This window comes from Ixodes scapularis, unplaced genomic scaffold, assembly GCF_016920785.2.
Source record: "Ixodes scapularis isolate PalLabHiFi unplaced genomic scaffold, ASM1692078v2 PGA_scaffold4__175_contigs__length_147842914, whole genome shotgun sequence".
In the NCBI taxonomy this organism is placed as follows: Eukaryota; Metazoa; Arthropoda; class Arachnida; order Ixodida; family Ixodidae; genus Ixodes; species Ixodes scapularis.
This window is the reverse complement of record NW_024609879.1, coordinates 14,106,757-14,129,236: the sequence shown is the minus strand read 5'-3', so window position 1 is coordinate 14,129,236 and position 22,480 is coordinate 14,106,757. Positions and strand designations below refer to the sequence as shown.

General features: G+C 47.1%; 1 long non-coding RNA gene across 3 annotated transcripts; it reads left to right on the top strand.

The window, feature by feature from the left end:
- The first annotated feature begins 402 nt into the window (after positions 1-402).
- On the top strand, positions 403-12,904 carry LOC115320369. Of its 3 annotated transcripts, none has more exons than XR_005718060.2 (4): positions 403-568; positions 3,182-3,251; positions 11,225-11,350; positions 12,864-12,904. It is a non-coding gene; the product is annotated as an uncharacterized LOC115320369 (long non-coding RNA). The 3 variants fall into 3 exon arrangements; XR_006078238.1 differs by having other exon boundaries at positions 11,225-11,339; positions 12,864-12,893; XR_006078239.1 differs by having other exon boundaries at positions 404-568; positions 11,225-11,339; positions 12,873-12,891.
- The last annotated feature ends 9,576 nt before the right edge of the window (positions 12,905-22,480 follow it).

The following is a 22,480-nucleotide window of genomic DNA, read 5'->3' as shown; positions in this document are numbered from 1 at the left end:
TATTACAAATAAATATATAAATGTTGAAACAGTTTTTATTTATGTTTAAAATTTGTAATGTAAGTCGATTAAAACAGGAACATTTACGTTGCGTCAAATGAGTTTCGTCGTAACACCTGTCGTCAAACCAGCGAACGTCGCCGCATCGCCATCGCCATCGTCACCACAATCAAAAACAAACCAAGCTGCTAACTCTCGGGCCACCGTATTTCGGGCGGTTTCAGGCCTTTAGGCTTACGGAAAAACATCGAAGAACGTTCTTGAAGAAACAAAGTGTCCCAGGTGCCGGCGTGCCCATAGGGCCAGCTGTGGGTTTCAGTCTACTTGGTGAGTACTTTTCCAGCCCTTTCTTTTCGGAGCGTGTATGGCGTGTTCTTGTGTGTGCAGGCAGCGTGAAAGCGGACGTGTGCGGTTCCTTGTCGCACACATTCTTTGCGCATTGGATGACCCTCAAGCTTTTTCCAAGGAAGTACCGGAACCGACCTGTCACTGAGCGAGCAGTCAAATGGCGGGAACGGACCCAGAGGCAAGTTCCCACGGGGGCGTGGGGCGCCGAGCGAGGCGCTTGGTGAGTGATCGGGGAGCTTTATCTCTTAGATCGGTGTTCAAAGCTTGAGTCCTGCAAATCGGGTGGCGGCTTGGTACCACCTAGCTAGGCGGTGTGTTTTGCGGAACCCATGACTGCTGAAGGTACCAGTTTGCGTCCTAGCGCTCGTATTTGCACCCCGTTTGTTTCCACTGTGGGAGGTCGGATCCAAGTTCGATTTTCGTCCTGGGAAACTACTCGAAATATTGCGTGACCTGCGCCTTTGGAAGTACCGTCTGTATTGGTGACGTTGCTTGAGAAGAGTATAAGGAGTTATTTATCGACTGTGGCACGGACTTTTTATACAAAGTGCTGTATATGTAGCGCTCATTTACTAACCCTCTGGCAATACTTTATTGTGAAGGTCGGGAGAAAAAAAACGCGCATTGAGTAGTGCCAAAGAAAACAGAAAAAAAGGTGTTCCAAACAACTTGAGGAGACCATGAGCTGATTTTCAAGCTACTGCCTCCTCAGCTTTCCTCCTCGGTTCATAAGCAAAGTAAGAAATCACGTGATCTTATTTCACTGGAACCCAAAGTTTTCGCAGCAGTCTGAGAGTCGGCGAGAACAAAGCCTTTGATAAAATTCACGCTTTACATTTTTGCAAGCACCAACAGCCAAAAAGTATAAATTACGTGTAAGCGATTGAGCGAGCGAAGAGACAAGCAATGGCAACCATTTTGCTATCACTCAGTCAGTCTCGCGACAAGGTAATCGCTTGAAAGTGACAGGAGCAAGCAGTCAAGCAATTGAGCGACATTTTCTAGAAATCCAAAAACCGAGCTACAGTGACAAGTCTCAGTTGCTCGTCTCGTTGCTTGCTAAACCGCTTACATGCGTTTCAGCCTTTATTGTGCGAATGCGAGAGAGACTTGCCACGAGTGAGTGCTGTGTTGCCAATCATTTCATTTAATTTATTTTCACCTTAAGGGCATGGTCAGGATTCGTGCAGTGTGCAACTCGTGCACTGGCACTTACGTGCCATTGTTATACAAATAAAGACAAACAAGAAAAGGAAGCTCATTAATCATACACAGTGGCAATAAAATACTTTTAACAAGAAAAATGAATCCGTAAGCTTGCTAGAAATACTTCTGGGATTACGATGGTGGATGGTAGGCTGTTCCAGTCGCAGATGGCTTGAGAAAGGAAAGACTGATTGAATGCGTTTGTGGAACTGGAAATACAAGATGATGTTCATTCCGGAGGTGATAACAAAGAGTTCTTGAGGTCGGGGCAATGATAGTCGACTTTATGAAGGAGGCAGAGGCGAGATAGCTTTATGCCGAGCTGCAAAGAATTCACTTCTAAGTACCTCTCCTTTCAGGGCTATATTGCCATTTGCTTACAAGTGCTGCATGGGCCTCGTGCACTGGCACTTACACGCCAGTTCCAAAACTAACACAAACACATCAGGGGGTTTTAGGCGGGTTAGCCATCCTACAAAATGGTGCTGCTCAGTTAATTTATATCAAGTTCAAAATGAACAGCACTCTTCATTGATGGCTGATTCATACGACGAACTGATCCACACAAAGGAGCACACTCACAAACGACAGGCAGGACGTACCAAACATGTTCGCGGCCCCACACTGCTGAGAAACTCTAACATTGTGCGATCACACTGTGACACAGTTGTCACAAATCGAAATCAACATTTTCTACTTTAAAAAAAGAACTCTGCGCCACTGTTACGTGCAGAGGGAGACTTAACACAATGATAGGCTTAGTGCGAAGCACCATTAGCTTTACTAAACAAAGTCATGATAAAAACACAAGCGTAGTCCTACTCGAGGAGACTTTGGCGTAGAAGCGACGAAGTCCTGGGCTCGCCACGGGGCATTTGGAGACGCCTTCACTCACTCCGTGCTTGCGCCTTCAGTACACCACAGCCACAAGAAAGTAGGGGTGCCGCGAACTTTTGGCAAACCGGATTTTTAGGTCGAGCATTTGGGGTTCGACTGTGTCAAACCGTTTCGACAAACCTTCGAAACTTTTAACCAGATTTGACTTGTTCGACTTTGTGGACAGCGTGGCAAGACCATGATACAAGCATGTCTAGGTCTACAAAAATTGTGTTTCACTCAAAAGGTTATTTTAATTTTATAAACACTTGCAAATAAAAGAAACTAACTCTAACTACTGAACAAGTTAATAACTTACTTTTTTGTACTGTATTAACTGGAATAACCAATAGGTGCCGCCCTTAATTCATCCCTTAGCCATCACCATCCAATCCGAAGCCAACTGGCCAGCATGTCGCGCGTGCGAACAGCAGTCGAACATTTTTCTAACTTTTCGCAAGAAGTTGGAAAAAGTCGAACCTGGTCAAACTCGAACGTCGGCTGGTTTGTGACACCCCTACAAGAAAGGTCTTGCTGGCTGAACGGTTCATTGGAGATGCAAAGCGCTTCCGTCGTTCTAGACACGATTTGACAGGAGCTTTTCGACGCAGATGAATACCAGAATCTGCACCGTGTCAGCCCGGCAAAGTTCCTCATACCAACTTTTTTGATACGAGAAATGGAATGAAAGAATGTTTTGTGGCAATAGTTGGGGTCATTTTGCTTTAAAAGTCTTACTTCCAATTTTCAGAAAGGCACAAGCATTGGAGACCAGCTGCCTCCACAATCATGCCCCCCTGCTTTCCTGGTAGTTGCTGTCGGTGAGTAACCTGAGCCTTTGGCTTTTCTACCTTTCTAATAGAAATGAATGGTTCTTTTACACATGCTAAAGTGAGAAGTATGCTACTGCTATGTTTTTCAGTTTTGTAACCCTTTATTTCCTCAGACCAAAAATTTTTCTTTAGCTTGGTTCAGATGCCCAATACATTCATGGTATAATGTGTTCAAAAATTTCAATTGTGCATTGTGTGTATGTGTGGGGGGGGGAGTTTACTTCGCTGGTCCATTTGGTAGACAGGACGTTGTGAGAAAGAGAAGTGTAGATAAAATACAAGTGCAAGTTTTATTATGAAAACCTTTTAATACGGGACTGATGAAAAAATTAGAATATGAAACAATATGATGTCCTGTCTTCCTTTTTCTTGTTACTTTCTGTAACCTAGTCTTGTGACTTAGAATCATATACTACTACATAAGATTCAATGACATGGAAGGTACTGCAGCTCCTTAAACCCTTAAAAAACACATGCAAAGGAAAAAAAACATTGTTTTTTTTTAAAACAGCCTTGATGGAAAAAGATTGCTTTAGAACAAATTTACAACGAAAAAATACAATTTTTAGAGCTATATTTATGGCGCAAAACGAATTTGTAGTTGGCGCCCGTGAGAGCCGTCGCTGGTCACGTGTTAGACCTGTGCACCGCCGCGCTGTGTCGCCGAAGCCGCGGAGACCCGCTGCCGCCGCATGCTGAGCACTGTGCGCTGCCGCTCCAATGCATTTCTCCACGGCGGCGCCGCCGTCGTCGTGCAAGTTTGTGTGCTCTGGGGTGCCGCCGCCGTCATCTTACCGGTGCACAGGTTTATCACTTATAGACTTGAGCGTGTTGGTAATGTACATTGAATTAAAACGAAAGAAACACACAAGAGGACGAAACAGACGACACAGCTTTCAACTTGCAACTACAGATTTACTGGGGCGGCTCGCCGCTCAGAGCTCGACTTGGGGAGGCGATGGGGAAAGGGGGGAGGGGGATGAGGGGAGGTGTAAGAAACACAGGGAGACCGTTGCGGGGGCGAACACAGCGGGCGGTCGGGAGTCTGGTCCACGGCGTGGTCTGGTCCGTGTCGCCTCTCTCGTAGATGACACCTCGCGTCGCTTAGTGCCGTCGGGGGCGCGGCGGAGAGCGGGCGGAGGGGGGGGGGGGGGGGGTGGGGGTCATCGGAATTCCCCGGGGAAGGCGCAAGACGGACTGGAGCACCAGAGGGTCAGGCGAAAACAGAAGGCGAGAAGAAGTAAGAACAGAGGGTGGCTTTCCGGGGTTGTTTTTGTCTGCCACTGTTTTCCCAAACATTTAAGTTCTAGTGTCGCGTGTGCTGGGGGGCTCCCCTCCCTCGCAGGAAGCTAATCTCTCTCTCCGAGAGGGAAAGGGAAGGGCTGGAAAGGTTTGTTGTCGCTGACTTGATACTTACGGATTCTATTATTTCTCTTCCGAATCGAGATCGGTGTCCACCTATGATTTTTGTTTGGGTGAAATGGGGCGTGCAAGAGGAACATTTTTTTGCGTGGACAACAACCGGATGCACGGAATCTTCGGGCGGGCTCGTGATCTCCCTCGCGTGTTCACGGAGACGGTCGTTGATACATCGGCCCGTTTGACCGATGTACTCCGCTCCGCACGAAAGAGGGATCGTGTACACTTTCTTTCGCGCGCAGGGGCGGAAGCACTGGGCGTGTTTTTTAGTGCAGGAGGGCGGAGGTTCGGGATTGTTGACGCGCTTGCACATTCCACCCAATTTGAATTTGCAGGTGAAAAGGACCCTGGTGTCGAATTTGCGTGCAAGCGCACTCAAACGATGGGATGTGTTGTGCACGTAGGGAATGCAAGCAGGGCGGGAGGAGAAGGATCTGGGTGGGGAATTGCGGGAGCGGCTCCCGGACTGCACGATCAACTTTTTGATGTTGTTTTCAATCAGATCCGCGGGGTATCCTGCCCCCTGAAGCCTAGCCGTTTGGCGCGAGAGACTCTCCTTGATAAGGTGGGGACAGGACTTTTTACAAGAGGAGGAGAGAAGAGATTTGACGATGCCGGATTTTACTGTCTTCGAATGATGGCTAGCGCCCCCCACCCCGTCGTCGAGGGTCGACCAACTGGCGTCTGTGTACGAGATTGCGGCAAGGATCACGGAGCCCGACCGACAGGACTTTGTTGCGGCGGCGACGGGAGTCATCTGCCACCACGGTGCCGTGACGACACCGGCTGGCTCGGGGGTGTCACGCGTGGTAAGCGAGCTCCGCCAGTCAGACCTTGTGCTGCTCGAGGCAGACAAGGAGGGTCGATTCGTGGTAATTGATCGGGGCGACTTCTCCAAGAAAGCGGACTTGGCCCTGAAAAAGAACTTTGTCCCCCTCAAGAAGCGTCCGTCGGGGGCCCTCCGCTCTGAGGCAAAGTCTCTCTGCTCCTCTTTAAACCTCCCCTCCCTAAAAAATTTGATCTCTTCTCCCTCCAAACAGTATCTGACTATCTTCTTCTCGGCGAAGACGCACAAGCCAGACATTCCCCTTCGCAGCATCGTCTCCGAGAGGGGATGCTGGCAGAAGCCGCTCGCCCTCTACCTTCAAAGGCATCTCTCCTCTATTGATCTTCCTCACCCCTACCGCGTGAGAGACTCTCTTGAGGTAATTGATTACCTTACAACGAAGCATGCCGATCATGACCTCAACCTGTTCTCTCTGGACATTGAGGACATGTACTACAACCTCGACCTCAAAATTCTTCTAAACTCTGTGTCCGAAGCGATTGAGATGCATGGGGTGACGAGCTTTCAGAACGCGTCCGGAATACCCACCGGAGGCTTTCTCGACCTCCTCCGGCTCTACCTGAGATCCTCCCTCGTCGAGTACGAGGGGGAGATCTTCATCCAGAGGTCTGGAGTGTGCATTGGCTCCTGCCTCGCACCGATCTTAAGTGAGATCTTTCTCTTCTTCGTGGATCGTGCGGTGCAGGAGGATCTTGCTCGCTCCGGTTCTGGATGCAGGATATTCAGGTTCGTGGATGATTACCTCGTCGTTCACCCATCATCTACCTCGGACGTCTCTGTCCTGCATGCCTTCGCTGCCAACGCTGGGGGTCTTTCCTTCACAAAAGAGGATGCTAGCCAGGAGGGGCTCCAATTTCTGGATCTCCGCCTCACCCCTTCCTCCCACGGCCTACGCTGGTCCTTCCAACAGCGCTCTCAAAAACCTGTCCTTCCTTTCGCTAGCCATCATTCGAAGACAGTAAAATCCGGCATCGTCAAATCTCTTCTCTCCTCCTCTTGTAAAAAGTCCTGTCCCCACCTTATCAAGGAGAGTCTGTCGCGCCAAACGGCTAGGCTTCAGGGGGCAGGATACCCCGCGGATCTGATTGAAAACAACATCAAAAAGTTGATCGTGCAGTCCGGGAGCCGCTCCCGCAATTCCCCACCCAGATCCTTCTCCTCCCGCCCTGCTTGCATTCCCTACGTGCACAACACATCCCATCGTTTGAGTGCGCTTGCACGCAAATTCGACACCAGGGTCCTTTTCACCTGCAAATTCAAATTGGGTGGAATGTGCAAGCGCGTCAACAATCCCGAACCTCCGCCCTCCTGCACTAAAAAACACGCCCAGTGCTTCCGCCCCTGCGCGCGAAAGAAAGTGTACACGATCCCTCTTTCGTGCGGAGCGGAGTACATCGGTCAAACGGGCTGATGTATCAACGACCGTCTCCGTGAACACGCGAGGGAGATCACGAGCCCGCCCGAAGATTCCGTGCATCCGGTTGTTGTCCACGCAAAAAAATGTTCCTCTTGCACGCCCCATTTCACCCAAACAAAAATCATAGGTGGACACCGATCTCGATTCGGAAGAGAAATAATAGAATCCGTAAGTATCAAGTCAGCGACAACAAACCTTTCCAGCCCTTCCCTTTCCCTCTCGGAGAGAGAGATTAGCTTCCTGCGAGGGAGGGGAGCCCCCCAGCACACGCGACACTAGAACTTAAATGTTTGGGAAAACAGTGGCAGACAAAAACAACCCCGGAAAGCCACCCTCTGTTCTTACTTCTTCTCGCCTTCTGTTTTCGCCTGACCCTCTTGTGCTCCGGTCCGTCTTGCGCCTTCCCCGGGGAATTCCGATGACCCCCACCCTCCCCCCCCCCCTCCGCCCGCTCTCCGCCGCGCCCCCGACGGCACGAAGCGACGCGAGGTGTCATCTACGAGAGAGGCGACACGGACCAGACCACGCCGTGGACCAGACTCCCGACCGCCCGCTGTGTTCGCCCCCGCAACGGTCTCCCTGTGTTTCTTACACCTCCCCTCATCCCCCTCCCCCCTTTCCCCATCGCCTCCCCAAGTCGAGCTCTGAGCGGCGAGCCGCCCCAGTAAATCTGTAGTCGCAAGTCGAAAGCTGTGTCGTCTGTTTCGTCCTCTTGTGTGTTTCTTTCGTTTTAATTCAAAGGTTTATCACGTCTGCTTGCGCTTTTTCAGGAGCTTCCTTTGGGCTCTAAAAGTAACTTATTAATCTTTGTTTTTTGTTGCACTTCAAACGAAGATGAATAAGTAACTTTTCGAGACCATACGAAGCATCCGAAAGAGTGCAAGTACCGTAGAATACTGTGCATCCGCCCACACCACACTAAGCGCCCATTCCCAAATTTGTAGGATCTGAGAAAATACACAAAGTACATTTATATGTAAAATTGATGAGCGAAGAAGGGCCCATCCCCGATTTTTTCACGATTATCTCTAAAGTTTGAGTGGGTGCTTGCTCGGTATTTTACGGTACCATGTGACAAATAGCGGCCAATCACGTGTTAAATAAGGGCCACTTCTCCGCGGTGCCCGCGGGCGCCAACTACAAATTCGTTTAGCGCCGTAAATATAGCTCTAAAAAGTTTTCTTTTTCGTTGTAAATTTGTTTTATGACTTCCTTTTCCTAATCCGGCTGTTTAAAAAAAAAGTTTGCTTTCTTTGCATGTGTCCTTTAACTGTTTTAAGCAAGCCTAGCTCTTCCACCTAGAGCCGTTCCCTAGGCATTTAGGAGGAATGTAGCACGTCCACGCATTCTACCTTGCCCCTTGGCTGTTTTGGACGTCCCAGGCCCGCTCCGAGCTTATTTTGCGGTGCTGCTGAGAGATGGCAGCACGCCTATTTTTATTGTACACGTTTTTAAGGATGGCGACCGATTGTGGAGTCACGTGCGGCCCAAGCCGCACAAGCTTTAGAAAAGGGGAAAAAAAAAAAACAATTTAGGATGAAAAATTGTAAAACAAAAACCGGTTAAGTGGTTAAGGTGAATATTGTGCGACATCATTATGCAGTTTCCTTGTTTCTTCGAGAATATCTAATTGAATACGAAACACATTTTCATGACGTGCAGGCAACGTCAAGAAAAATGTTAAGTGATTGCAGACTCCGCAGTCCATCTATGGCTGATTTACACGACGTGCTAATCCGCGGATGGGTTTATCAAGTGACAAGACGTCCATGGAACGTTAGTCCCCCAAGCGCATCCACACTAAGGAGACGAGCAGGCGAGAGCGAGGACATACTATACCTATTCGCAGCCTTGCAATTTTGCAAAACGCCTACATCGCAGTGTGGCACTGTTTTCCAAGAGCAGAAGTGATGTTTGCGACTAGGATCACGGTGCTATCATGAAAAGGAATCGTTGTGTGCCGCTGTTACATACCAAGTGGGCTAAAACATAGTGGCAGGCTTAGAGCGAAGTGTCACTTACTTTACTAACGACATGACACAAGTATGATCCTGCTTCAGGAGGCTTCAGCATCATAGCGATGAAGTCCTGGGGTCGCGGAGAGGCATTTGGAAATACCTTTACACACTGCTCGCTTGTGCACCACTCTTCAGCACAAGCCATAAGAAAGGTCTTGCTGGATGGAAAACTGGTGGATCTGCAGGAAAGATTGCAGCATGCTAGGCGAGTTTTGACAAGCTTTTTGACACCAACCCGGAGGAGTACCAGGACCTGTGGCGTGTCAGCTGGGCAAAGTTCTTGCAGCTTCTTTCACGCGTGGAGATTTAAGAGTGGCGCGACAAAGCAATGATCCACTCTCTTTGTTTGACTGATTTGAAAACAAAAATATTCGTGAGCTGTTGCTACTCTACCATAAAAACGCTTTTCGAGTAACTCACTTGCCAAATATCTGCGATTAAGAAGGCACTCTGCCCTTTCAGTATGAGTGTCCGCGGACGAGGGACAAATCTCAGGAATAGCCTACATGATGGTAACTTGACAAATGGTGCACGGATGAAAATTGCAATTCGATGTATCATGTGAATTTGCCATTATTTGGCAATTATCCTAATATGATCAGTTGATCCTAATTAAGAAAGAACAATTGTTCTCTGAAACAATGTAATGAAAGGAGGTTTTTATAAATAATGCCTGCTCATAATGGAAAAGGCTTGGTGGATCAGAGACTTTCCATAGTTCAGATATTACGAATTGCAGGCATATGCTTAATTGAGAGAAGAGTAAAAGTACAGGCAAGGGTGGTGAATTGCATACATAACTAAACCTGAGACACCGGAAGAAGGACGTGAAAAAGAGAACATCAAACACAACACGTCTCAACCACAGCTGCATTTTTTTTTTACTTCTTAGTCGGTGGGTTGACTTTGGCCAGTGTGGGAACGTTGAGGGCAGTTCTTTTTTCCCCCTTGCTGACAATCTGGGGGTGTGACTTAGTGTGAGGGTTCTTGGCATTGACTGCGGTTTACCCCTATAAAATGGTGTGGTTTTAGAATTAACCTGCAGCTGTGTTCGAGACATTATGTGTGTCGTCCTCTTTTTTGTGTCCTCCTTTTTCCTTCTTCCGGTGTCTCAGATTTAGTTATATATGCTTAATCCATGCTCAAAGTGAAGACATGAGCTTGTGCTGGCATTGCCAACCTTGTGTGCATGGTCTATGAAAAGTGCTTAATGACTGTGGTTAAGAGAGAGGAGTTTCTGCTTTCAAGAACAGCATGGGGTGAATGGAAAAGTGTTCTCACAAACAATGAATTCTCCGGGTTACCCACTCAGTCTAACGGAAGGATGTAGGATAAGCATTTTGAATTCTTTAGGATTTGCCAAGGGATAAAAAAAAAATGCACAGAAGAGTAGGGGGAGGAGAATGGCACAAACATTTTGGGGCTTGTGTTCTTACATTTGAATTTTTTGTGCAGGAAGCATTAAGGCCCGTTCACACTCTTGCAACCGAGTACGACCATGAGAGACGAGACCGGTTTTCAAGCCACTTGCAATCTCTTAGGACCAGCTGCGTTCTGGCGCATCCCGTCCTAAGAACTCGCAAAAGGCTTAAAAACCGGTCTGGTCTCTCTCGGTCTTACTCGGTCACAAGTGTGTGAACGGCACTTTACTGAAACAGCACTTCAGTCACGGGGGCAATAAGTCATTGCTAGTCAATACCTGATTCCACTGATGCATATCAGGCAAACACCTCTTAAAGGCCCCCTGGAAAAAAAAAAAGTTTTTTGAACAGTCTGATAAGGACACTCGTGCCAAAAAATAAATTTTATGCGAAAATAATTAATTTTTAGAGCAATATTGACGGCAAGAGATTTATTTTAAATTCTGCGCGCAAAGTCCATGACGTCCCGGAATGGTCATTCGCTCTCGCCACCTCAACACGAAGGCGAAGCTGATCTCCCTCTCCTCTACTCGCTCGAAGTGCCCAGAGGAAACAGGTGGAAAGGAGGTGACTACCGACTAAATTGCGTCTCGCGCCGTCAATATTGCTCTGACCAATTTTTTTTTCACGTAAAATTAATTATTTGACACGTGTGTCCCAACAAGTCTGTTTAAAAAAAACATTTGTTTTTCTTTTCAGGGGCCCTTTACTGAAACAACTTTGCTCTCATTGTTCTAATTTAACACTATTGTGGGAAATGACTTTCAGGAATCATGAACTGCAAAATTCGCTCGTGAAAAGGATTGGTAATTTTTAACAAGATGCTTTGTCTCTTCCAGTTGTACCAAAAAGTGCATAAGGGGTGCACGTTACTTAACCATCATTTCAATCCTGGGGACATGGAGTCATTGCTAACCAGGGCCGGTCACTGCTAGCCAAAACAAGACTTCATAGGTGCGTATCAGGTTAGTACTTTTTTCTGGTATTTATTTTTTTATTTTAGCGAGACAACCTTGATATGCAGAACAGTAATTCTTTCAGAATATACATAGTTTCTAATTTCCAGAGAATTGAGCTCATCTTTCTGAAGTTCCAAATCAAAAGCACAGGCTGTAACCTATTTTTGCCAAACATCATGCAGTTTTGTTGGTTTGCTTTTCATAATGAACGATTCAACTCCGCTGGTGCAAGGGCATCGATAGATTTCTGGAACCATTAAACACAGATGGAGCACCTTATCTGGCGTGTGGCTTGTTAAAGGGATACTGAACCGAAATTTGAATTTCGCGAAATAAGGCTCTAGAGGCGTTGAACAGGACTTTACGAACTCCAAAACATTACTCGTACATCGATGTCTCAAACAGATCGCTGCACTTTTGGAAAAGAAGGGCACGATCAAGCGAGGTCTTTGACATCACTGTCCTCCGGGAGAATTTGAGAATGAGGGGAAGCGGCCTCGCTTCTCTCCTCCTCGCTTCGGTTCACCAGCTTGACACGGGACGTAGGGAGGAGGAGACGGAATGAGAATCGTGACGTGCCTTGTCTCGTCGGCCTCCTCGGCCGGGCACTTCTTTTCTAAAAATATGGCGATCCGTTAGAGATATCGCTGTATGAGTGATGTTCTTGGGTTTTGCAACGTCCCGCTTATCTGTCCAGCCTTGTTTTGCGAGTTCAAAATTTCAGTTCAGTATCCCTTTAACCTCGAGGTGTATGTCCTATGCCTTCTTCCAGGTGCTGGGCATGTTGAGTTTGCGATCCTTTACCCTTACTCCGAGTGCAGAAACTATACTCTGTGTTTCACGATAACTTGACGAGCTGTGGAGGCTGCGGCCTTCCTGACCCAGTAAGAGCGTCGAAGCAAGGCACGTGACAGCAACCCCATGGTTGAGGTCGCTGTTGAATCGCTTGGTTGAGATTGCTGTCGAATCGTTTTTACGAATCGGCTACAATTGCTGAAAAAGTAGGTCCCGTAAACAATTCCGGTAAAGTGTAAACACATTGGAATCTATATGGAGATCCCACTGCATCGCGAAAATTAGAACCCGCGAATTATTTCAAAACTTCAGCTTCGACCTTAATTGCGAAATATGGAGCCCGCGAAAAATAAGTCTGCAGTAAGCGCAAATAAAGTTATTTCCTTATGAATTCCAGGATTTGAGTGTTTCCGGCTTACATTTGTCTAGTCTAAACTAAAATTTTGTGCTTAATGGACTGCAGGGATGACTTACTTAACTAAACGTTCCTGTCCATGCATAGAATAATTTATTAATTATACTATACTAAGATTATTTGGCTACACTTCCATTAAAGGTGTAGGGAAACGAAATTTCACCGCTCATTTTCTAGCTTTAATGTGTTGCATGTTGCACCCTAACCTCAAAATCACCAGTCTTCCGTTGAAAAGCACAAGAAAACTAATTTTAAAGCTAAATAAACGACTTTCAATGTGCACCTGGTGGATGCATTCTGTTATGATAGGCCACCCAGAGAGCAGGTTCGGCTTCCTGGCAGCGCCATCGACCTCCCATCGACTGACCAGTCTCGGGCTCGGCATTCTGGCGCCGCCGAACATGCTGACCGACGCGGCGTGGGTGGGGTGCAGCTTCTGAGCGACGCCGAGCGGGCCACCGGGCACAGCGGGAGCTGACCCCCCTGACACCCCGCTGAGAAACAGAGGCCCGCTTCCTCAGCCTTCGGACCGGGTGCTAACGAACAATGGAGAAAAGTGGAGACGTTTGGGTCTCGGCGTACGATCGGGACAGCTGCCTGTTCCTGCGTTCTTCTGGGAAACGGAACGAGAGGGATGCTTGGACCGGGGTGTGACCACGTGGGAGGTCTGCGTCCCGGGAGACTGCAGAGACGTCCCGTGGTGACGAAAGTTGTATGCTATGTAAGTTGACGAAAGTTGTATGTTATGTATTTTCCGTCATGCGATGATGTATTGCCTTGATAAATGTTTGTGATTGTTTTCAAAATGTGAAAGTTGCAGAAGGTAGATGATTTTAAATATTAGGTCAGTCATAAAATTTAAGTCAATAGACCCTTTTCCAACGTCAGTGCGAACGCCTGTCCGCCATTGCTTGCTCTCATACTCTGAGCATATACTGAAAGCGAGCCCTGCGTCAGCGTTCAGCGAGAACTCAGATCCAGTCACGCACTTCGTGAGCAAGCAGTACTGACAGCCATTGTTGCTTGATAGACTTTTGAAAAGGGTTTAGTGACTAGATAGATATTGTACAAACTATTTTACGAGAACATGTAATGTGACTGTCGGTTTTGTTTACATTACTTTCAGATGCCCGTCGGAGGTGCGTCAGCCTGTGACCAACTGGGAAAGCAGATACAGCTCGCCTCAAAGAATTGCCTCATTAGCATGCACGAGCTACTTCAAAGCCTGAGACTGGAGGACAAATAAACGAGCCTGCGGGTGGAATGCATGTTCACAATTTCTCGAAGTTCGAGCATTTCTCTGTGCATGCACTTTCTGCTATCTTGCATAGGCTCTAAAAGGAAAGTGTTTCCCTGCTAAACTTCATGTTTCACTGATGAGTGAACCATGTGGTTAATACGATCGATATACACCAATACGCGGCTCTGACGTCACGTTGCTACGGTGGCGCTGCTACTGTTAGGGCGCATGTGCAGACGCTTTACGTCACGTGAATGTCGTTCTTGTGCACACGCAGTGCTTGCACCTCGTGTAGAAACTGAATTTGTTCACACCTCGTGAAAGCTTGTTGGTAAATAGTGCGTTGGCCTATAGATCATATCAACGATTTAAACTGCATGAACAATATCATCCATAACAACCATAGGCCATACAAACCATATGGACCATACAAACCGTACCAACCCGTATCAACCATATGACCCGTACCAACCGTATGAACCATATGACCCGTACCAACCGTATGAACCATATGACCCATACGAACCATATGACCCGTACCAACCATATGACCCGTACCAACCGTATGACCCGTATCCCATAATGCTATATGAAGACCCGTATGGAAAATTCATATGGTTTTTTTCAGTAGGGTAGCTCAAACCCTATGGTCTCTTGGGGGAGTCAATGGGAGTTCAGAGGACCAAATGCTGCCAAATGCGGCCACCACATATCGTCGTGGACACCCCCGAGAGAGTGGAGACAGCAAATCCGGCCTCCCAGCGCGGCGGCAGCAGTCCTCTTTCCCGGCGGCGTGTGGGTGAGCGATAATGTGAACAGAGCGCCGCGCATGAGTCCTCTCGTACGCGAAGTGCTCACACCGATTCGGAATTTATAGAACTGTCAAAGACCAGACTGACTGTCTCTCACTACAGCATGACTAAGACGCCCTCTCTTTGTGGTGTGATTGCTGGCAAATGAACATCAATAACTCAAGCTCAAAATTCATAAGCTTCTCCACAAAAAAAGTCCATTGTAAGTTTTAACTACTGAATAAGTCATTTATCGATCGAGTAAGTAAATAATTACAAGCATCTAAGAGCTATTTTGAGCGAGAACCTACACTGGCAAAATCACGTAAATTATGTGGCCAGCAAGGCTAGTAAGTCTAGGTTTTCTAAGACGAAATTTATATCCGGCACCACCGGTCGTTCGCTTACTCGCTTACAAATCATATGGTCGGTCTCAATCAGAGTATTCTTCTATTATGTAATCCTTCTCAAGACTACCTAATTAAAAAATAGGCAACTCAATACAGGGCAAGCAGATTTATTTACAAAGCTTATTGTCGACACACAAGCGTAACTCAGCTGAAAGAAAAGGCAGACTTGTCACTCCTCTCTACCAGAAGAAAACCTTCTAGGCTAACCTTCATCCATAGCATGCATTATAATAACCAACTCCTCAAGCTCGAGCTTTTAAAGCCGCCACGCCGTATTCTTCCTCGATTTGATCATTAGCACAAGATACTATTACAAATATCACGTACAAAACTTTTCCAGACATCACCCTTACAATTGGCAATTTCCAACTGGAACAAACTTCCAGCTAACAATGTGTCTTTAGTAAATGTCGACGAATTTATAAGTGCTTGTGCTCAATACTGCATAAATTGATATGCGAAACAAGCTAGCTCAATTTTAGTTAATTGCCATCAAAAGTGAGTTAAAGTTAGTGCAGATAGCTAAAAAGAGTTAAAAAAACTTTACATTTTTTCGTTAATATTACCGGTCCATTTAGCTATTTTTAGGAAACTGACTTACGATTCTTTTATAACATAACTACAATTATTGCTCAGCCAATATATTTCCCTGTATTTGTAAGTTGCCTTTCAACATTCACATTTTAATATATCTTGCTATGTCTGCGTACAATTTTTGGTTGGTAAATAATTTGAAAATAATTTAAATGTTCAGAACAGTTTAGCGTTGTTACTACATGTGACGAAAGTGTAAGATATCGGCTGCTTCTATTACTTGGTGGGGATATTGAACCCAACCCTAGACCCATGTCCAAAGCACCAGAAGAGTTACTAAACAAAGTTTACAAAATTGTTGCGGCGCTTCAGACCGGGCAAACTGACACTTCCAGGAACTAAAAGACTTAAAGGCTTAACAGCTTTCCACGCAGGAATCACTCAGTATAATCTCACTGCACGCGTCAACCAGTTAGAAAGTGACATTTGTACGGTGAAATCAGTCAGCGTTGCCAGCGACGTCGGCCCTGCCCCAAATATAGCCGCGGCTGCTATCGAGATGTCGGAGCTCAGGGCACGCTGCGGTGACGCAGAGAGCCGAGGGCGCAGATCAAATCTTTTTAGGGGCGAAGCTCCTTAGGGTCTAGCCTTGTCCGTCCGTCCGTCCATTCGTCCGTCCGCGCTCACATAAAAAAAAATATTTGCGCAGTCTACAGGATACAAACCTGTGCGGGAAGACCCCAATGGATTTCTAGTCCATCGCCTTAACCACTCGGCCACGACTGCGGGACGAGTAGGGGCCTCTGAGATGTGGTAGTAACTCAAGAGCTGGGGGTTTCTGTCATGGATGAAACGTTGCATGTAACCGCTCAACGTCTATACAGGAGAGGGCGCTGCGGTCAAATGCGTATATAATCGCGTTAAACTTTGCATGCATTGGCTCAACGTTTATAGACGAGAGGGCGCTGCGGTCAAATGCTCAAATGCGTCTATAACCACGTTCCATACCACACATTCTCTTTCTGACATGGTCCGTTGACTTAAGCGGTGGAGATGCGTTCCCACGGCTTCTAGCGGATACAAGCTGATCCGCTAGAAGAACTACTGGCTCTGCATTTCACCGACCATAAAGCAGTAATAACGAAGTCGAAACGCAACCCGGATTTCAGCAGTACCTATGACCAATAAAAAAAATCAGCACCATCAGCACTACCTATGAACAATAAAATCAGCACCACCAGCACCACCAGAGCTTCGCCCCAAATCAACATCATTCACCACGTGGAGATGCGGTAATTTTTTTTGGCTCTCTAGTAAGGATAAGAAAACATGGGCGCAGTCCGAAAAGACTGTTGTAGACGAGTGTCTCGAGAAATATGGAATTGTACTTGCACCGTCGTGTATCGAAAGGGCGCATTGTCTCGGTATGTATACTCAGCAAACATTTCGCCCAATAATTGTACAAAAGTTTTCATACAAAGAACAAAAGACCGTCCCTTCTGAGACTACAAAGTCAAAGGAACACCCTTTTCCGTGAGTGAGGATTTCGTACCGTCGTTAAGCCTTGCGCGGCGAAGGCTGCTAGAATTTGCAAAACCTCGGGGCCTACCTTTCAAGCTGCGCTTCGACAAACTTCTCATTGGAAATAAATGCTATATTTATATGGCTCAAAAAGATTGTGTAAGTGAATTGAACTCCCGGGAGCCAGAACCGAATTTACCTTGACGTAACACCGAAATTATTAGCCGAGCTTCCGCTCGTCAGCCAGATCTTGCCTCATCTGAAAGTGACGTCGTAAATGCTAATCAGCTTTATCATGACGTTCTAGGAGCGGTGAGGGTGCTACAACCAATACATTGCCTAATACTATTATTCGTTTTTTTAGCAACATTAGAAGCATTAAAAAAAAAACGGGATGATGTGTCTTCTGTTGTGGATTCTTCTAGCGCGGATATTGTTATGTTAAGCGAGACATGGTTGTCCAGTAATATACGCAACTGTGAAATTTTGCGCTATCAGAAATGGTTTCAATTCTATCGTCATAAGAGTGAAGAAAGAAAGGGTGGCGGGGTGTTGGTTGCGGTAGCAGAAAATGTACCATTGTTTCAAATCAATACTAGCTGCTTCAGAACTCAAGCTACTATATGTTGGTCTCCAGGTATATATATATATATATATATGCCCATAAAGACAGGCTGCACCGTGCAGCCTGTCGCTATGGGGAGGAGTGGTTCCCTAGATTTCTTTGAAGACAGGCCCTTTCCGACATTTGCAAGCTGAGATGACGTGCCACGTCACTGCCGCATGTCGGAAATAGCGCGGGCCTTCAATCAGCAACGGTTGTCGTCTACCAAGTTAAGCGAATTCGAAACTAAACAGTACACAGAGAGCGGGTCAGAAATTGAGTCCGCCGAAATCAGTGGCCGGGATGGTCTAATCGGTTAAGGCGTCGCCCCGGACAGGCGAAGGTTGTGGGTTCAATCCCCGCTCCTGGCCCAGTATTTCGCCCGCTCTCTTTCCCCTTCCCTAACTTTAATGCAGTAAATTCAATCATCATCTTTTCCCCTCTTCGTTCACAATATTACCACGGCTGCACTGTATATGTATATATACATGTATATATACACACACACATATATATATATATACATATATATATATATATATATATGTAGCGAAGAAGACGACAAGCCTGGAGACCAGAAAGAAGAACGACGATCGCGCGCGTCTTTTATAAAATCTGAAGCCTATCAGTGCCTTCAGTTACACCACTTTTCTTGTCTCACTATTCTTTTTAGTTTCACTTGGTGAAGGTGCGGGCCTTTCTCCATCACCGCGGTCTCAAGGCTGGAGCTGTGAAGCCGTATTTTCACATTAAAAGCAGCGATGACACCCCCTACTGCCATTACGAGTTTCGCAATGACCTCAACGGCAACCCATGCAGACTTCGGATACCAGTCGGTACTCACCACTCGCCAACGTGAGCCTCATATTTTCTCCGGTATTGGTGACGCTGACGTCGACGACTGGATTGACGCCTACGATCGCGCCAGTCGTTACAATCACTGAAACGATGCTACTAAATTGACTACCGCCATTTTCTACCTGCCCGACGTCGCAAAACTCTGCTTCTATAACCATGAACAAGACTTTCAAAGCTGGCAAATGTTTGCCAACCGCCTTAGGGGATTGTTTGGAAGGCCTGCGATGCGACATATTACAGCAGACCGAAAGCTTGCTTTGCGCGCTCAACAGCCAACTGAATCATTTACATCCTACATTGAGGACGTGCTGGATCTTTGCCGTCGAGTATACATAAACATGGCGGAACGCGAAAAGGTGCGTCACCTCTTTAAAGGAATCGCCGAGGACGTTCTTCAAGTCATACTCGTGCATAATCCGACAACCGTGAAGAAGATTGTAGAAATATGCCACCAGCTCACAAACTCAAAACACAGCGCTTGTCTGTTGCTGCCACAGTCCAACGTCTCCCTGAGGTGAGCAGCATACCCGCCCCACCAGTATGCCCTGACATCAATAGCACCAGCTTGCGCGAATTGATTCAGCACATTATTCGAGAGGAGGTGTCTCGAGCTCTCCGCCCAACACTAACATCACCTACATCAACAGAGTCTGCATTGCGGTCACCAGTCCAAACCGAGCTGACTTCTATTCCGTCGCAGGTTCCATTGCCGCTGCAAACCATGCGACCGACCTACGAAGAAATAGGTGTACCAAGATTTAAACCCAACTACCCTGCAGGCGGTATGCCATATGTTCAACCGTTTTGCTACTCCCAGCCACGCATGCAGTCTGCTCACCAACTGATCAACAGCCACCCTGTATGCTATTATTGTGGAATACCGGGTCATGTCTGCCGCGTGAGCCGTCGTTGCCAAGCTGACGAGTCGTCTGCAAGGTTCAGACAAACTGCTGCTGGGAGCTCTTCCCTTCACTACCAGGCTTCTGAGTACGGCCGATCGTCATCCCCAGCGTCAAGGTTCCCTGGGAGTTCAGCAAGCCTACCACGACGACAATCGCCTTCACCACAGCGCCCGCGATCGACATCGCCTATGCTACGAGCAGAGCCCTCTCCTTAAGCACAAGGGGGAAACTTGTAACCGCAGCTTCTGAGGCACCAGCTGCGACATCATCACACCGTTCAAGTCCTCATACATCCCCATCGAACATCGTCATAGTTCAAATTCAAGGTCAAAGTATTCAAGCTTTAGTTGATACGGGGGCTGCAATTTCAGTCATGCATTTGGATATTTGTCGTCGTCTCAAGAAAGTCGTCGCACCGTATCAAGGTAACCTCAAAACTGCAGGATCCCACCTACTCAAAGCCGTTCCGGTTTTCACCACTCGTATTTTTTTACAGGGTGTGTTGTACTTAGTTCAGTTTGTCGTACTCTCATCACGCACGCATGACATTATTCTCGGCTGGGATTTTCTTTCTACTACTGATGCAATTATTTTTTTGCGGGAGCGCACAGCTTTCTCTTCACGAACTGCCTGGACCCGTGGAAGACCCCTCTTAAAAAGATAACAAACTCCGCTCAGTACAAGAAATTATAATTACTCCTCATAGTTCAACGTTAGTTCCCACTACGTGCTCTTCACTGCCACCAGGAAACTATTCTATCGTGCCCACAGTTAACTTATTGACAAAGAAAGGTTTGCTGGTTCCCCATGACCTCGCCGATAATGGCCTCTTGCCACCGTTTATATTGGTAATCAACGTTACGTCAGAGGCTGTACTGATCCCGCAGCAGACCGTTCTGGCCACCGTCACATTAGCGACTGACATTAATACAGTTTCCCTCGACGACCCGTTCAACATTCAGACCAACGCACTCTCAACAGACTACACAAAAAAAAACGATGAAACTGGAAGGCTTTCCTCCACTATCGATAGGAATCTTACCGATCTTCAAAGGCAAAAAATGATGACTCTCCTAGACTTGTACAAAAACGTTCTTGACTTACAAGAAACACCTTCGGGCGCCGCTTCAACCGGTCAACATTCCATCGACACGCAAGGCCAGGCTCCTATCCGTCAACGACCCTACAGGGTTTCAATGAAAGAAAGGCAACTCATAGAACAACAAGCCGCAGAGATGCTACAACGAGGAGTAATCAGAGAGTCTTTAAGTCCTTGCTCCTCTCCTGTTGTCCTAGTAAAGAAAAAAGACGGCGGCATTCGCTTTTGTGTAGATTACCGACGACACAACAAGATAACCACCAAAGATCCGTTGCCACGCATTGACGATGCCCTCGACTGCCTTCAAGGCGCAGAATTTTTTACCTCCCTGGATCTACAATCTGGATATTGGCGAGTCCCAATGAAAGAAACCGATAAACCTAAAACGGCCTTTATCACACCAGACGCTCTCTATGAATTTAACGTGATGCCATTTGGACTTTGTAATGCTCCGGCCACGTTTGAAAGGCTGATGGATACTGTTCTCCGAGGTCTGAAGTGGCAAATCTGCCTCTGGTATCTAGACGAGATTATCATTTTTGCAGCGACGTTTGAAAAGCATCTCAAACGTGTGGCTACTGTTCTATCGTGCATTGCAAACGCCAATTTGAAACTGAACACCAAGAAATGCCATTTTGCGACGAAAGAAATTGAGTTCTCGGACATGTAGTATCGAAGGAAGGTGTTCGACCCGATCCTGACAAAATTTGAGCAGTCGCAGAATTTCCTATCCCAACTACAGCTAAACAACTTCGCAGCTTGTTGGGTCTTTGCTCCTATTTTCGCCGATTTGTCCAAGGATTCGCAACGATCGCCGCCCCCTTACACGCCTTACATGATAAAACCAAGCCTTTTAATTGGTCTCCAGAATGCCAGTCTGCCTTCAATCAGCTAACTACTCTCCTGACGAGCGATCCGATTTTATGCCCACTTTGACCCCTCACTTCCTACAGAGATCCATACAGACGCCAGCGGGTATAGACTAGGCGCAGTCCTAATACAACGCGAACCACCCCAACCCAAGATTTGCGGCATACGCCAGTCGCACACTGCCAAAGTGTGAACGTAATTACTCTACAACCAAAAAAGAACGCTTGGCTATTATCTGGGCTATTTCTAAGTTTCGACCATACATGTACGGACGCCATTTTAGTGTCATCACAGATTGCCACGCTTTCTGTTGGTTAACGTCGTTGAAATACGTCTCGGGACGTTTGGGACGTTGGGCTCTTCGCCTCCAGGAGTACAACTTCTCCGTCACCTATAGGTCCGGACGCAAGCATCAAGACGCTGACAGCCTCTCACGTTGCCCTTTTCCAGCGATTGCTCCTGATGGGGACGAAGATCCGATTACACTCGCTGCTCTCTCTCTGGATGCTGTGTCACAAAACCAGCTCCAAAACCTCTACACCCAGACCCTGGTGCAACATACTACAAGCTTTGCTATCTCCAACAACCGCAAGTTCTGCAAACGAGCACGGCATTTTCTGTCCAAGATGGACTCTTGTTTCATCGCAACTATTCAGCAGACGGTCAGCGATGGTTGTTAGTAGTGCCGCGGCAGCTTCCCTCCGAGCTGCTACGGTGCCTTGATAACGACCCAACGTCGGGACAACTCGGGGTCTTGAAGACTTATAGTCGTTTACGCGGCCGATATTACTGGCCCGGTATGTGTCGCTTTGTGCAAAAATATGTCAGCTCCAGCTTATTGTGACAACAACGAAAAAAAGCACCTCAGAGTCCGCCGGGTTTGCTCCAACCCATACCTTCTCCCGACAAGCCATTCGAACGAGTCGGAATCGTTCTGTATGGCACTCTACCAAAATCATCTGAGGGAAACCGTTGGGTTGTCGTCGCAATTGATCATCTGACGCGATACGCCGAGACTGCTGCCCTGCCCACCGCAGGTGCTCATGAAGTTGCAAGCTTTCTCTTAAACAATATTATACTGCGTAACGGCTCGCCTC